A 15,335-nucleotide genomic window follows, 5' to 3' on the forward strand; every position below is an offset into this window, starting at 1 on the left:
ATATATATATATATATTTGTCTTTACTTTAATATCAGTGATATTTGGAAGCATATACAAAGAGCTATAATAGGGAATTATGGAGGAATATATAATATTGAACTTAAAATACTACAAAGTGCATATTTGGCATTCAACTAAAAAAAAACAAAATGCAAAATATAACACCATAATTTAACCCCCCTTCTTTGGCCATGCCCCCAAATTGAAAATGTTTGGAAAGACTTTCTAACTTTCTTGCATAGAATCACAGACACTCTCCACCCCCTTATTGGTCTATAACTCAGATTCCACTAGTACATTGAAACCTCCAGCTTGACACAACACATATGCATTTTGGGTATACGAAAATAAATCTTAGCCAAATGGCTGTTTCCCCATCACCATATTTAGTCTAGTTTTCTTACCAGCAAATCTCCAGAGACCAACTTTTGAGAGATCATGTTGCTTTTTCAAAACACCCCTTGGCACAAATAGCAGAAAACTACAGGGAACACTGAGTAAACTTGACATCTTATGAAACCCCCCCTCTATTTTACCACCCTCAGATTACTAAGATGTTTTGGGTCCTTCTGGGATTAGATTGTTGTTTTTAAGAGTGCCTTATCACTATCCCTACCTTTTGATTCTTAATTACAGCATGGCATCTTCATGCATATTTAGTAATACACTGTCCTGAATGGCGTGCTGGTGACAAATATTTGTTCTTTTACTCTTGAGTGAGATATTCATTCTTTGTATCTTATAATGTATTGATTTGTCTTACTGGTGGATGTAAAAAAAAAAAAAATGCAAAAACGGAGTATTGCAGTGTGCAATGGTACCTTTCTTATTGGACTAACAAAATATATAAAAGACAAGCTTTCGAGAGTGGACCTCTCTTCTTCAGGTCAGAAGCAATACTGAAAGAAGTCTCCATGCTTACGCAACTCAAAAGAGTCCAAGGTTTCTGTCAGGCAAACAGCAATGGAAAGCAAGCTACTATGCTGTGCTGTCTTTTCAGCTATTCCATAGTGCTCTGAAAATCCTTTGTCACTTATTAAAATGTTAAAATATTTATTTGGTAAACAACATTTTTATACCTAGTGAAAACAAGATTTAAAAACATATAAACCATTATAGTTACCCAAGTAACCCAATTTTGATCTGAGACATTCTGACTGGTGTGTTTATTGCAATGGCGAAGTTACTCTAGTGAAGGAAAAGCCACCCAATAGCACCAAATCTTTAGAGATTTTAATGAAAAAAATGGAAACATGCTTATACACTGAGTGGCCAGTTTATTATGACCACCTGACATTTGTAGGCAAATTAGCTATAATTAGCTATAATTTCGCGCTGAAGTTGCTAGAGGGCCAGACCATTATAAATAGGGAAGCAGGTTGTTTACCACAACAGTAGAAGTGATTTTTTTCTGAAGATATGGGTAAACAACGCGATTTAACAGACTTTGAACGTGGGTTGGTTGTTGACACGAGCCATGGAGCGAGTATCAGCAAAACAGCAGAATTAATTAAATGTTCAAGAGGGGCTCATTGTTAAAGTGTTTAAAGACGGGACTGTCAGCCGAAAATCTGGGTCTGAACGTGCGAATTGTGGCCGTCAGCGACTAATCAATGTTAGGGCAGAACGGAGAGTGGCAAGACTGGTACAAGACAACAGAAGGGCAACAGTGCAGTGTCAGATTCCTCGCATCACCTTTCAACATCTCGTGGAGTCACGAGTTGGCTCAACGAAGTCATCTCATGGAGTCATCTCGTGGCCCAACGAAGTACTGATGGGATGGTCATAATAATCTGGCCACTCAGTGTATGCTTTAACATTACCAACATCTAACACTTAATAAATCTGGATAACAAGTCCAAAGACACACAAGCAAACTATAAAAAACATGTAAACTGTGCACGGACTCGCACATAATTTATTGTATTTCTTGAAATTGGATGAGATTGTATCAGACACTAACCGGATACTTTGGAAAATAGTAGAGCTAGCCACATATGTTACAGTTTTTTAAATCACATTTTTCTGATCTTATCTTTTTATTGTCCTTTCTGTCAGATGTTTTCTTTATTGTACTATTCATACTGTACAATCAGATTGATGTTTTAGAGTTTTCTTCCTTCAGCAGTTAAAAAAGCCATTCAGGGAAAGGCACAGTGTGTAACTACTTCTAACTTACCCCCCCGATCCCCGACCTTCCTATTAGGGATGTCCCGATACCACTTTTTCAGGACCAAGTACAAGTACTTCCCCGCATGTACTTGCCGATACCAATTACCGATACTTTTTTTTATTTTTATTACAATTATCCTCGGCTAACATAAATGGGTTAAATGATCTATAGTACATAACATGTAGTTGTACCACAGATCATTTAACCTATTAATATTAGCAGAGAATAATTGTAAAACTTTTATCTGCAGTGTATGCTCCATATGTGCTACATATAGAGTATACACTGCAGACAATAGAGTTAAGGTGCCCAGTCGTAAGCTTATTAAAAGCTCGTACAATCCGCGATTCTCGTACGAGAATCGAGCAGTGTATGGGCACCTTTACAATTCTCCCCTGCTAATATGAATGTGTTAAATCAGTGCTCCCCAACCTTTTTATCGCCGTGGACCGGTCAACGTTTGATAATTTTACCGCGGCCCGCTGAGGGGGGGACATTGATTGTTTATATTTTAGATAGGGCTGGTAATGATTAAAATTTTCCTGTTCGATTAATCGATTTTTTTAAAAATCGATTAATCGACTAATTTCGATTAATTATAACACACATACAGAGGGGGGTCTCACCAGAGCTTTGAGGGGGCCTCACCAGGGTAGCAGTCACAGGACCCGCCCCCTTACTGTGAAGCCCGTCGGCAGTGCGGGGCCCTGGTGTTCGAACACCGGGACCATGCACTGCCATATATTGCGTGACCGGACCGCGGCCCGGTACCATTTGATCCACGGCCCGGTACCGGTCTGCGGCCCGGGGGTTGGGGACCACTGGGTTAAATGATCCATAATACAACTACATGTTATGTACTATAGATCATTTAACCCATTCATATTAGCAGGGGAGAATTGTAACTCTATTGTCTGCAGTGTATACTCTATATGTAGCACATATGGAGCACACACTGCAGACAAAAGTTTTACAATTATTCTTTGCTAATACTAAAATGTTCTTAATAGGGACGGCGCCCCCCCACCCTTGTTCTTGCCCCCCTTGCTCTCGCCCTTACTCACTGTTCTGATGATGGCCGGTGCCTCGCTGGTGAGGTCGTCTTCGGCGCTGTGCAGGAGAGCAGTGGCGAGTCAGCGCTGGTCAGGTGGGAGGAGCTCCAGGTGGGGTCCTAATTTAGCTGTCCGGTGACTGCCCGATTGCCTGCCAGCTAAATTAGGACCCCACTTGGAGCTCCGCCCACCGGACCAGCGCTGACTCGCCGCGGATCTCCCGAACAGCAGTCGAAAGGTGAGGGGGAAAAAATATAGTGCAAGCTTCGGCGCTATGTATCGGGGCATTTTGACAAGTACAAGTACTTGTCAAAATGCCCTGTATCGGTCCCGATACCGATGCTAGTACCGGTATCGGGACATCCCTACTTCCTATAATAACTTCTTCAGCGATTACCGCTCCTTATTCTTTTGATGCTGCCACCAAAAAAAAAACATGGTGTTGCCTTTTGTGAGAACAGTTATGTCACCCCCTCTATCATGTGACACTGATCAAGTCTAGTGATTGGCCAAAATTTGCCGTCTACTGAAAACCCTGCTGACATGTATCTTAGTGATATGATATCATGGCCCATCATCCTCAATACCTTTATCCCCTAATATTTTTTCACTCATCACCCTGAACAGGTTTCATGCCGCATCTTGTCCATCAGATTGATTGTTCATCCATGATCACCTGATTCATTGGAAGTTGTATTATAACTGGACAAAATAACAGAAGCTTTGAGATTCCAACCTCATCTTCACCATTCTAATATTTCCTATGGGTGCCACCACCAATTTTCTGGTAAATGTTTTTTTAATCACAATTTTTATTTGACTAAGTTTTAAGAACTCCAGGCATAGAAATGTTTTTTTCCATAACGTGTTTCTTTGTTTTGATTCCCTTTTGCATCCTTTTAAGATTTACTGAAAGTTATTGCATTTAAAATACAATTTCAGTGTGTTCAGCTGAAACCTGTTAAGTGCAGATGTGCCCTAGTGATTTCATGGAAATGGTCCCTAATGGTATATTTTTCCATGAACACACTTTTTTCCATTCACTTATGTTTATAATTAGTTCTCAGGAAGCTTTTCAGCCCTATCAGGCAAATGAGGATAGGAGAGGTTAAGGCTATAAACATTACTTTTTGCCTAATATGTATGTTACAATTTTGCATAGACTACAGACAGGGCAGGCTTGTCTGCTTTTTTTCCTTCATAACAATTGTTTTCTAAGAACTAATGTACTGAATCTTAAAAAATTTAAGTTACCTTTTTAGTGTGGTAAGTTGAAACACTTATGGTCAGGGCCGGTGCTAGGATTTTTGCCTACACAGGCAAAGTTGCATTTTTGCACCCCCTCTCCCCGACCCCCTGTAGCGCTGGGCCTGCTCCCTATCAGCGTGTTTTTTTTTTTTCTTCACTTACCCTCGGTGCGGGAGAGCAGCGGCGAGTCAGCGCTGGTCCGGTGGGAGGAGCTCCAGGTGGGGGTCCTAATTTAGCTGGCCGGCGACTGCCAGAGGTGCCGCGTGTGTCGGGATCCTCTGGCATTCGCTGGCCAGCTAAATTAGGACCCCACCTGGAGCTCCTCCCACCGGACCAGCGCTGACTCACCGCTGCTCTCCCGCACCGAAGGTAAGTGAAAAAAAACAAAACATAGCGCAAGCATCGGTGCATTTTGACAAGTACGAGTACTTGTCAAAATGCCCTGTTTTTTCCGCCCTCACCCTGCAGTGCCCTCAGGTGGCTGCTTGCCTTGCGGTAGCGCCGGGCCTGCTTATGGTAAATCATTGTTTATGGGCTAAAGTTCAGTATAAAGTGAAGCACTTCTCCTGTATGTCTGCTGATCTGCTGATTTTCTGCTTACATGCAACCCATATTATATTTAGTTTAAAGGATAAACCCTAAAGAGACTCTGTCACTTTAAGAATACTGAAAGCTGTGGACAAGTATGAAGTCCAGACACCCTGGGCTTTCAATAACCACTGCTTTCCCTGAATGCCAGGTTGATCTGATTAGGCAAAGCTCCAGCACATCCGGGTAGTGTCAGAACTACTGGGCATGAATCAGTGTCGCAACTGAAGAAGGGGGGAAAACGGAATCCAAGGGTCTTACTTGTATGTATCATATCCCATACCTTTTTTTCACACTGTATGAACCTAAAGCCTGGCCTACAGTTCTATGTCATTTTAGAGATTAGACTCATGTTGATGCTCTTGTTCCACTATTCTTAGTCACTGCTGCCTAGTTAGCTTAAACTGGCTAGCAACACCAGAGGGTACGACACCAGGATTGATTGCCAAGAACTTTCCACTAACCACTCCACTAACTGTTGTACAGAAAAACTTGAGTTTTTCTTATTTTTTCAGTAAACACATAAACTTTGTTGAACTGAATTAAGATTAATGTATCTTTTATTTTTGCTAACAGTGAATATTTTTACTGCTTTTTTATATAAAATATACTTTGTATTCTTGGTTATTTTTATGGCTGTTATATATATATATATATATATATATATATATTACACAATATGTTGCCACAGCAGCCTGTCTTTTGTGTTGTTTATTGTATTTGGTGTGTTCCCCTTTTTCCCTCCCCGTGTTTGTCTCTAGTTAGTACAGCCCTATCTAGACACTCCATGTCTCTCACTCAACGGTTCAGTTTAGTTTCACTTTCCAAGCAGAAGCAGGGCTTAGGAAAGTCATTGGGATCTGTTCACTAAGCTGCCGTAGGCAGCCGAGTGACTCACCGTGACTCACGCTGTTCGGCTATTCACTTCAGGCTGGTACGACTGATTCCAGTCGTATATCGGCTGAAATCAGCCGTACATCGGGTGGCTTTGGGTCGCCCGAACATGCTCAGCATATTCGGCCGACCCGAAGTGCAGAAGGAATTCGACTCAGCCGATCCAACATCTGGATCGGCTAAACCGAACCTTCGGAAGGCTACTCGCTGCTGTTCGGTCTATTCTTTTAGATGCTGAACAGCAGTGAGTAAATAGCCGAATGCCGCTGAGCGGCATTCGGCTCTGCTGTTTTGCTCGGTCCCTCAGTGCGACCGAGCAGAACAGAAAAATAGTTTAAAAAGTAGAAAAAAAAAGAGAAAACAATTGTGCGGAGCTAGCAGTGACAGCTAGCTCTGCCCAACTGTTTTCTATTGGCCGGTGGCCAATAATAAACTAGCTATTGCACCCGCCCTCTGCTGCTGTCAATCACCAGACGGGGACCTGATGGAGCCCAGCTGTCAGAAGCAGGCTGTCGGCATATGTGTGTTCAGCTCGGCCATGTTCGGGAGCTGTACCGGCTATTGTGAATAGCCCGTACAGCACCCCTTCGGTTCTACTGAACCGAAGGGGTCCTGGGGCCAAAGCTAGCCGAAGGATCGGCTGAAGCTACGGCCAGATCCTTCGGCAGCTTAGTGAATAGACCCCATAGTGTTTCACTTCCCTGAAGTAGTTCAAGCTTGCTTGTGGTGCTTCCTGGGCAAACTTGGTCATGATTTATGATTGGTTGGTTGCCATGCACATCTGCTCCAGATATTGTCTGCTCCAGGTTTTGATAAATTCCCCTCACTGTATCTTTATAACACAGTCGCTTTAGCAGAAAAGTCTGTGGGGTTTATTTATTATAGGAGTAGAAATATACATTTAGCTTAGTGGATAAAGTGAAAGCGTATTTAAACCCGAAAAACATAAAATGTCATATAATGCAGCTTTATCAATCCTTAAATGTGGTGGCGGCCTTAGTTTGTTTAGGCATTTTTTCTTTATTTCCACAAGGTGGTCCACCCAGCTATTAACATCTATAGAGGAGCAATGGAGCCACCATTGGACAGTAGTATTGTCATCCTGTGGGGAGGGTAGTTAGATGGTCTAGCAGATTTAGATGGACTCCAGCTAACACTTTTTAAACAGTTACAGCAACTTTTTTTTTTCTTTTGGGAGAAAGGTTTTACACAAATGAATAAACGCTGACCATAATAAGCACTCCTGTTGGTAGTATATGGTTTGTCTCAACTGTTTATCTGCCATGTTCGCTGGACAGCTTGGTCTGTTTAAGGAAGTTGGGAAAAATCAGACTTACTGGCTGGATCACCAGGTGAAAATAAAGGGGAGAAAGCTAAAAAAAGTTGCAATATATTAAGTTTTGCTTTGGGTTTAGATATGCCTGAAGACATGTTCAGCCTAGCCATCCAGTCATGCTCCAGGTGCAAAGTTGTTTTTTTAATTCCCCTACATATGATCATGAAGGAGCTTACAAGCTTGTACACAAGGCCAATTATTTTCCAGCAGGTTTTTTGCAGTGTGGGAGGCAGGGACGTGCGGTCAGGGGAGGCAGGTGAGGCAGAGCCTAACCTAGAATTATGGAGGGTAAAGCTGTCAGCTTCATGTCTGAAGCTGACAGCTTTTTCTCCATTCAGATAGGCATCTAACAGGTTACACAGCAGGGAAATCCTGCCCACTGTGTAACCTGTCATGGACGGAGCGCCTCAGCAGTGAGGAGCAAGTGAGGGACAGGGAGGCTCCTCCCTTCCCCCTTTACACTAGCTTGGGGACGGGTTGGGGGCGGGGCTTCATCCAGCAGGGGACATGACTTCTGTTGGCAGTGGCGGGGCTTTGGCCGGTGTGGCTTCGGTCAGCAGGGGCTGTGGAATGCCTCACCCGGAGCAAGAGGTACCACACGTCACTGGTGGGAGGAATCTGCAGTACCCGGAGGAAACCCATGCTAGCACAGAACATGTAAACTCCTTGCAGATTGTGACCTGACCGGGATTTGAACCAGGGATACCCAGTGCTGTAAGGCAGAAATGCTAACCGCTACACCCCGCTGTTCTCTGAATCAGTTGTAACGGAGAAATTAAAATATTTTTCCTTGTTCCCTTAGAACACTTGCAGCAAGAATCACTGTATATAAACAGTTTACTTTGATATATGTGCTGGTGAAATGGTTGGTTCACCCTTTTGACCTGAATCTTACCAGGGTTGGCACTGTTTCCTAAGTCAGAGAGAATCTGCTTCCTACATGAAGTATCTGATCCAATCTAGCACAAAAAAATGACACTGTTCACTGTAACAGCTGTGCAGATCATGCATGAAGCTAAAATCATCAAAGCAGACGTAAGAATTTGTAAATAACGATTAAGAAGTTACCATCTTCTGTAATTACACAAAGCATGCCTGTTATTCCTCCATGATTCTGACATGGACCCTGGTAAGCTCTAGTGTTCAGCACTAAATGGTTACACACAATTGTGTGTAATAGCATAAAAAATGGTACATTAGAGATGGGGAGATTACTATATCTTGTATGTGTCAGAACTTGTCGCATGTTCACTTTTTAATAATAAAGGATTTTATGGATGTTTATTGTGTGTATCAGTGGCGTAACAATCGACATAGCGACCCAGGAGGCCGCTATGGGGCCCGGGGCACAGAGGGGCCCGGCCAGTTCATCCCCCTGATGCCGTGCGGGCCGTCTGGTTCGCTATGGCATCTCAGGCTGCTGGCTGTCACTGGCGGGTGTGATGGCGCTGTTAGATCACCGACAACCTGTCAGTGATCTGTGCATCGGCGCGTTCCTCCTCACAGCAACTGCTGTGTCAGTGACAGCCAGCAGCTGTGGAGGAGGAAGGCTGGGCCCAACGACGGAAGAGGAGGTGGGGCCTGGTGACAGAGGAGATGGGGCCCAATGACGGAGGAGGCGGGGCCTGCCAGCGACCATGGAGGCCGACAGCGGATCTGGGCTGACAGGTAAGATTGTGCAGCCCACCAGAGACTCTGCAGAGCCCACCGTAGAGAGTCTATGGAGGGCTCTGCAGGGTCACTCTCAGGTGGGCTGTTTGGGATATCAGGTGGGCTCTGTAAGGGAATACCTAGAAATCACAGTGCCCCATACAACATTTTGCTATGGGACCCTGTAATTTCTAGTTAGTCCCCTGTGTGCGATCCATCAATACTTCAATTCTGTCAGATAGATACAATAAAAAAACACGGAAGAGGTTCTTTTTTTCCCCATTGAGATTTTATTAGTCAAAATACAAGACAAAACAGGAGAGCAAGAAGTTGTACATTTCAGTCTAAATGTCTGCCCACATAATAAGGTAACAGTAAAAGTACAAACAATATCTGTGGAATCGCAACCCCTGCATGACTGCATGCAACATTTTTTTTTATTGCACTGCACTGGAACATCGTTCCGGTGAGGGTGATCGCACAGTGCGTGGGGGGCATGCCTGCAGTGCCATTTCACCGCCACGCCCTTTCCTGCCCCACATCGCTGCGTGGCCTGATCTATGCAATCTAGTGTGTTCCGGGGTCGGACAGTGCCAGAACGCACTGGATATGGTGTGACTGAGCCCTAAACAGTGTACAGGTTTACTCTTTCAGGTCTTGACAATGCAGGAAAGACGAAACACACTGAGCAAAAAGAGTAACGTCAGAACGGTGACAATGTGATATGTGCCACTGCACTGGAATCGGGGTGTGTGTTTTAAAGTATATCTCCACTTTACAGCCAAGTTAGGATAACACCTTTTTTGTATTTGTTACCATGTTCCCATTTACATAGCATAAGCTAAAAAAAAAATGTTAAATGCTTCATGCAATTTAAATAGTTTTTACTTGGGTTAGGATGTCTTGACTTCTTAAGAGTTAAAAAAATCTATTTGGCTTTTCCTTCTTTTGTAATGTTATGAGGGGTGAGGGGCTTCTTCATTGTATGTTAATGAAGTTCTTGAGAGAAACACAATCTTCAAACTTCAGTCCTAAGTCTTTCTTTAAGGGCAGATCTGTGTGAAGGGGCTGAGAAAAACCTGGAATCAGCCATGTTGCCTACTGCAACAAAACATCTAAAAGGAAAAATATATTTTTCGGTATGCTGTGTGAATAGATACACATAACAAACACATAGAAGGGGTTTCTCAAATTTGACTGCAAAAGTGGAAATATACTTTAAGTATTCTAAAAGGTGCTCAGAGTAGGAGTACTGTGAGGAGTTTGTATCTTATTTTAATAAGTATAATGTTTTTACTACACTATGAGAATCTCTCATTTCTGAGAATATGTAAGATCAGAGTGCTGTCTCAAAAAGACACATTTAAATTTTGACTGTTGGAGATCACAGCAGCTAGGGGTTAGGTATAGAAGGGGGATCTGAAATACTGGTTATGTGTTAAAATGTCATGTTTGGATTTATATATCACATTTAAATTGAATATATCATAGTTAAGAAGTGGGTTCAGTAGTCTCAGGTATAGCTGTCACTAGTGCTGACGTTTAGATACATTCACATTCATTTCAGCTTTTAGACCTTTGAGACTATGTTTCATGTTACACCCATATTCATGAAAAATGGTCACATCGCATCCCCCCCACACACACTTACATGAATCATGGGGTTCTTCTTTCTGCAGGCTACTGCTCTTTTTTTAATTTGGCTTAGCTGTGCGTGGCTCCCCCCACACAGCCACGTCATCTATTCACAGATCCTTTGACAGGATTTGTGAATGGAGAAGCTACAGGTCTCGTTAGCCACTTACAGGGCATTGCACCCATGATCCACTGATCGTGGTTGCAATGCTTTTCTTAACCACCTCCCGCCCATGGCCATTCGTGAACGGGAGACGGGTGCCTTAGAGGAGCGGGAGGGCATCTTAAGACGTCCTGCCCCACGCCCACTCATGGGCGGCGCTTAGGGCGCACACGAGTGGGGAAACTGTCAGCAATGTAAACAGCCAGGAATGGCTGTTTACATTCAAGCGATCGGGCGTCTCTAGAGACGCCCGATCGCTTGTAGTAACTGTGGGTGTGCGCCCCCCCACCTGCCGGTCCCAAGATCTGCTGTGCTCGATGAGGCTGGGACCGGCACGACGATGCTTCCTGCATTCACATCATCACGAAAACGTCCTGCATTCAGTGTCACTCTGCGGTTACAGATGCCGGTGAGAAGCTGATGACGCAGATCTCTGCTTCATCAGCTTCTCTGGGGGTCCCTAGGTGACATTAGGGGGCTTGGAGACCCCTAATAACACTAAACAACACTAAAATGATGAGCGGTAAAAGCTTTTAAAGCGTCGCATATGGCCAATTTTGAGTGTGGTCGTTTTCAATTTTACAAAAAAATTGGGGTGATAATAAATGTTTTATAATATTTCAAAGGAAAACAGGGTTTTTTTTCAAAATTTAGGGTACTTTTTTGTTATATAGTAAAAAACAAAAACTCATAGTGGTGATTAAATACCACCAAAAGAAAGCTCTATCTGTCCCAAAAAAATGGTATAAAATTTGTTTCATTACAGCGTTGCATGACGGAATAAATGTCAGTCAAAGTACTGCAGCGCTTTATACTGAAAAATGGCCTGGCCAGGGAGGTGGTTTAACACCTGGTCTTCAAGGGGTTAAATAAATGTACAATGTACAATGTTTCTCTTTTATGAAGAAGTGTGCATTTATATTTTTTTCAAAAAAGTGGACTTTACCTTTAATGACATGACTTTATATTTTACATTTGCTTTAAAGGAGAACTATGAGATGAGTGATTTCCACTCACCTCATAGTTCTAAGCCGACCTGTGACAATGAGACTGTCACAGGTCGGCTCAGTAGATCGGGAGGTGAGGGAACACATACCGGGTTCCCTCACCTCTCGATCCTGTCACGGCTCTCTGCCGTGACAGGGGGAGGGGCTGGATTCCCCTCTCCCCGCTCCGATCTGCCAGCGCTGACTGGCGGAACGGACGGGGGAGGGGGCGGGTACAGCTGGCTCTGCCTCTAGGTAGGCAGAGCAAGCTGTCACTCACTCAGCTGGGCGGATCCCGTCATCTACGTCGGGATCCGCTCCAGATGCGGATCCCGACGTCGCGGTATACTGAGCTTAGGGTAACGGGAGGACGCTAGTTTGTGTCCTCCCGTTACCCTAAGGAGAACTATGGGGAAAAACACTGACCCCATAGTTCTCCTTTAAGAGACAAACCTAGGCCAACAAGAACCTGTATCAATTTTCAATGTGTCAGCACAATACAGCTGCACAGGTCCATCAATACTCCACTCATAATGAACTATGGAACAACCAAATTCGGCACAGGACGGGGGAGAATTGTGCAGATGAATATCAGCACGGAAAGATAATATCTGTTCATTTGCTGAATATTTGTTTATATCAGAAATTATAACAGCACTTTTAGTTGGACTTTCTCACCATCTTTCGGATGAAATATGCAGAAATATGTTGTCTGTTGATACAATCAATGAACCTACTGTGTATGTATTAAGCGGTATTTGACCTGTCACATATTTTGCTATCCCATAGGGGAGGTTTTATTAGCCCCCGTATGTGATAGCAATAACGTTTAGTGGGGAAAAAAATAGCAAAAACAAATTAGGCCCCCCCCCCCCCAAAATGTAAAGTTTAAAAAAAAAAAATGTTTTAAAGTCCCCACCCATACATACACATGCAAACATGCGTCGGGGGCGCATACGTTAAAAAACGACGAATGTGACCATTAACCAGTTGACATCCGCGGTGTTAAACCCCCTTCCCATCCAGGCCATTTTTCAGTATTCAGCGCTGCGGTACTTTGACAGCCATTGTTTTGTAAAGTATACACTATGCATATACAGTATTTTGTAATTAAATAACATTGGAGTTAATCACAATGTATCACAAATCATATGGCGTTAATCACAACTTTTCAGATGAAGGACTGCATCTTCAGACAATAACAACCGAATGGACTTTGCATTATGACACACAGGTTTATACGCAGGAGCCGATTGGCTGAAGATGAAATTTTTTATCTCAGCACGCTTAGCTATGCGAGCTCTCGCAAGCTGACGTGCCAGGGTGGCAATAACATGACACACTGCACGTGAAGGCAGCTGCTGCTTCGCGTGCAGTGTGTCACAGCCTTTAGACCGCCAGAGATTTCTGCACAGTGTTAAAATCTCATGTAGACAATTACATTCTACATGTTATTATTAAAACAATATTCTGCGTTCAGGGTTCTTATAACTAAATGGAAATATTAAGCTGCTATGCTCTGAGCGTATTCACTCTTCAATGATGTGTAAACTTTTATGCACAGCACTAAATATTCACAAAATCTAACTACTATATATGTATAAATTCAAGTGCAAAAGTAAATATAAAAGACGTGCCTTCTATAAGCATCAAAACAATCCCAATTCATGAATATGTTACTCTAATCTTCAAAATTCATGAAAACATCTGTGAACTCTTAAAGTACATTAAATGTGACCATTATTATTCCAATTAATATAGAACATCCGTGCAATGTATAAAAAGCATCAGGGCTTGTTCACACCAATTGCAGTGTGTTCCAGAGTGGTAACATCTGGAACACAGCAATGGCACACTAAACTTCCCCCTTTGTTCTGGGGCGGGAGGGGGTGTAGAGGTGCATTGAAGTCAATGGCACCTCAGCCAAGCCCCCCGCAGTGGGCTGCAGTGCAATCAGATGGGTGGCAAAACATTCCACTGCGAATGCAAAAAAATGCTGCATGCTCTTTTTTTTACACATTGCACGGATGTTCTATATTAATTGGAATAATAATGGTCACATGTAATGCACTTTAAGAGTTCACTGATATTTTCATGAATTTTAATGATTAGAGAAACATATTCATTAAATGTTTTTATTTATTTATTCATTTTTAGTATTGTTTTGCATATCATTATCTCTATTGGGATCATTTTGATACTTATAGAAGGCACGTCTTTTATATTTACATTCTACATGTAGTGAAATGTTATACTAATCCCCCTCAACCCCCCCTCCCCACACACACACACAGACACACTCTTTTTCCGTTTATATTTAAAAAAATTAATAAATACCTGTTGATTAAGATTCAGTCCCAGACAAAAGAGCTCCACGACGGCCGGAGGATGACTTCTCCCTCTGTGCTCTCTCTCCCTGATGTCACTTCCTCCTACCCAGTCACAAGATCGGAGGAGAAACAGAGGGCGGGAGAGACGAGGGACCATATACAGCGCCACACACCACTGTGAGGTATTAGTCACAAGTCCGGTTTGAATTATGTGCCAGTGTGTGAGGTGGCCTCACACCCGGGCACAGGATTCCAAACCCGGACTGTTCGGGTGAATCCTGGACGGGTGGCAACCCTAGTAAGTACCTGAATATGATTTGGTTTTAGCATTGTGCAGTCTACTGTACAGTCTGTACAACAGAGCTCAGAGAGAGGGAAAGAGAAGCAGCCTAATGAGCCACTCAGGTGTGCTGCAATGCAAAGAGCATGCTGATACAGGAGGAGAGAGCAAAGTGACAGAGAAATGAGCTCAGCAGTGTTGAGTACCACTTCTTTTTTTACGGTTGTGCTTTGAGGCTGAGCAGTGTAAATTTTGTACTTAGCTGTTAGGCCTTAGGAATTGCATAATATAACTTAGAGGTTACGCCTAAAAGCAATGCATTACTATACACAAAATGATATTGATTGTAAAGACTGATCCTTGCGGTAAAAACAAATGGCTCTGTAGTGTACTACAATCATGTGAAGAAATGTAACATCTTTGTGTATAGCAGGAAACACTTATTTGCACATAAGGTGTCCATACAATATCATACTTAATCATGTTGTGCTTCCTTACATAACAAAGTCTTCAGTTTGTTCTTTTGCACTAATGGCTGCCTATCGAGGTTAAATAAGGACAGTTCTGTCCTTGTTTACATTCTTTACATTTCATACAGATAAGACATTACTGCTTACTACAATCTTTCACTAAGCTAGAACCAACTTGATTCTGACATTTACGTTTTACTATCAGGATTGTAATATCAGTGTGTCATTCTTAAAGGGATAGATAGTGTTTTTAAACTTATTTTTGTTCCCTATTTCGTATAGTCAGGGCTAAAAAAAAGTGAATTCATTTTTTTGACTGATCTCCAGGCAGATAACACCAACTCATGCAGATTAAACACAAAATGTTTTTTTTTAAAGCAACTAGTGTAAGTACCTGAATCTGATGGGGTATCAGACTCCTACAATCCTCTGTACAGCATAGCTCAGACTGGGAGGGGGATAAGTAGCACAGGGAACCAATCAGGTGACTTCATGTGCTAACAAGGAACATGCTGACAGTAAGAGAGA

General features: G+C 42.8%; 1 long non-coding RNA gene across 1 annotated transcript in view; it reads left to right on the plus strand.

The window, feature by feature from the left end:
• LOC108801175 overlaps positions 1 to 15,335 on the plus strand; it is a 56,715-nt gene that overhangs the window by 22,799 nt on the left and 18,581 nt on the right. The window contains exon 2 of the long non-coding RNA XR_001942138.1: positions 9,997 to 10,000. This is a non-coding gene — a long non-coding RNA (uncharacterized LOC108801175). The remainder of the gene's footprint in view (positions 1 to 9,996; positions 10,001 to 15,335) is intronic.

This window comes from Nanorana parkeri, unplaced genomic scaffold (genome assembly GCF_000935625.1).
Source record: "Nanorana parkeri isolate BGI_ZX_2015 unplaced genomic scaffold, ASM93562v1 scaffold46, whole genome shotgun sequence".
In the NCBI taxonomy this organism is placed as follows: Eukaryota; Metazoa; Chordata; class Amphibia; order Anura; family Dicroglossidae; genus Nanorana; species Nanorana parkeri.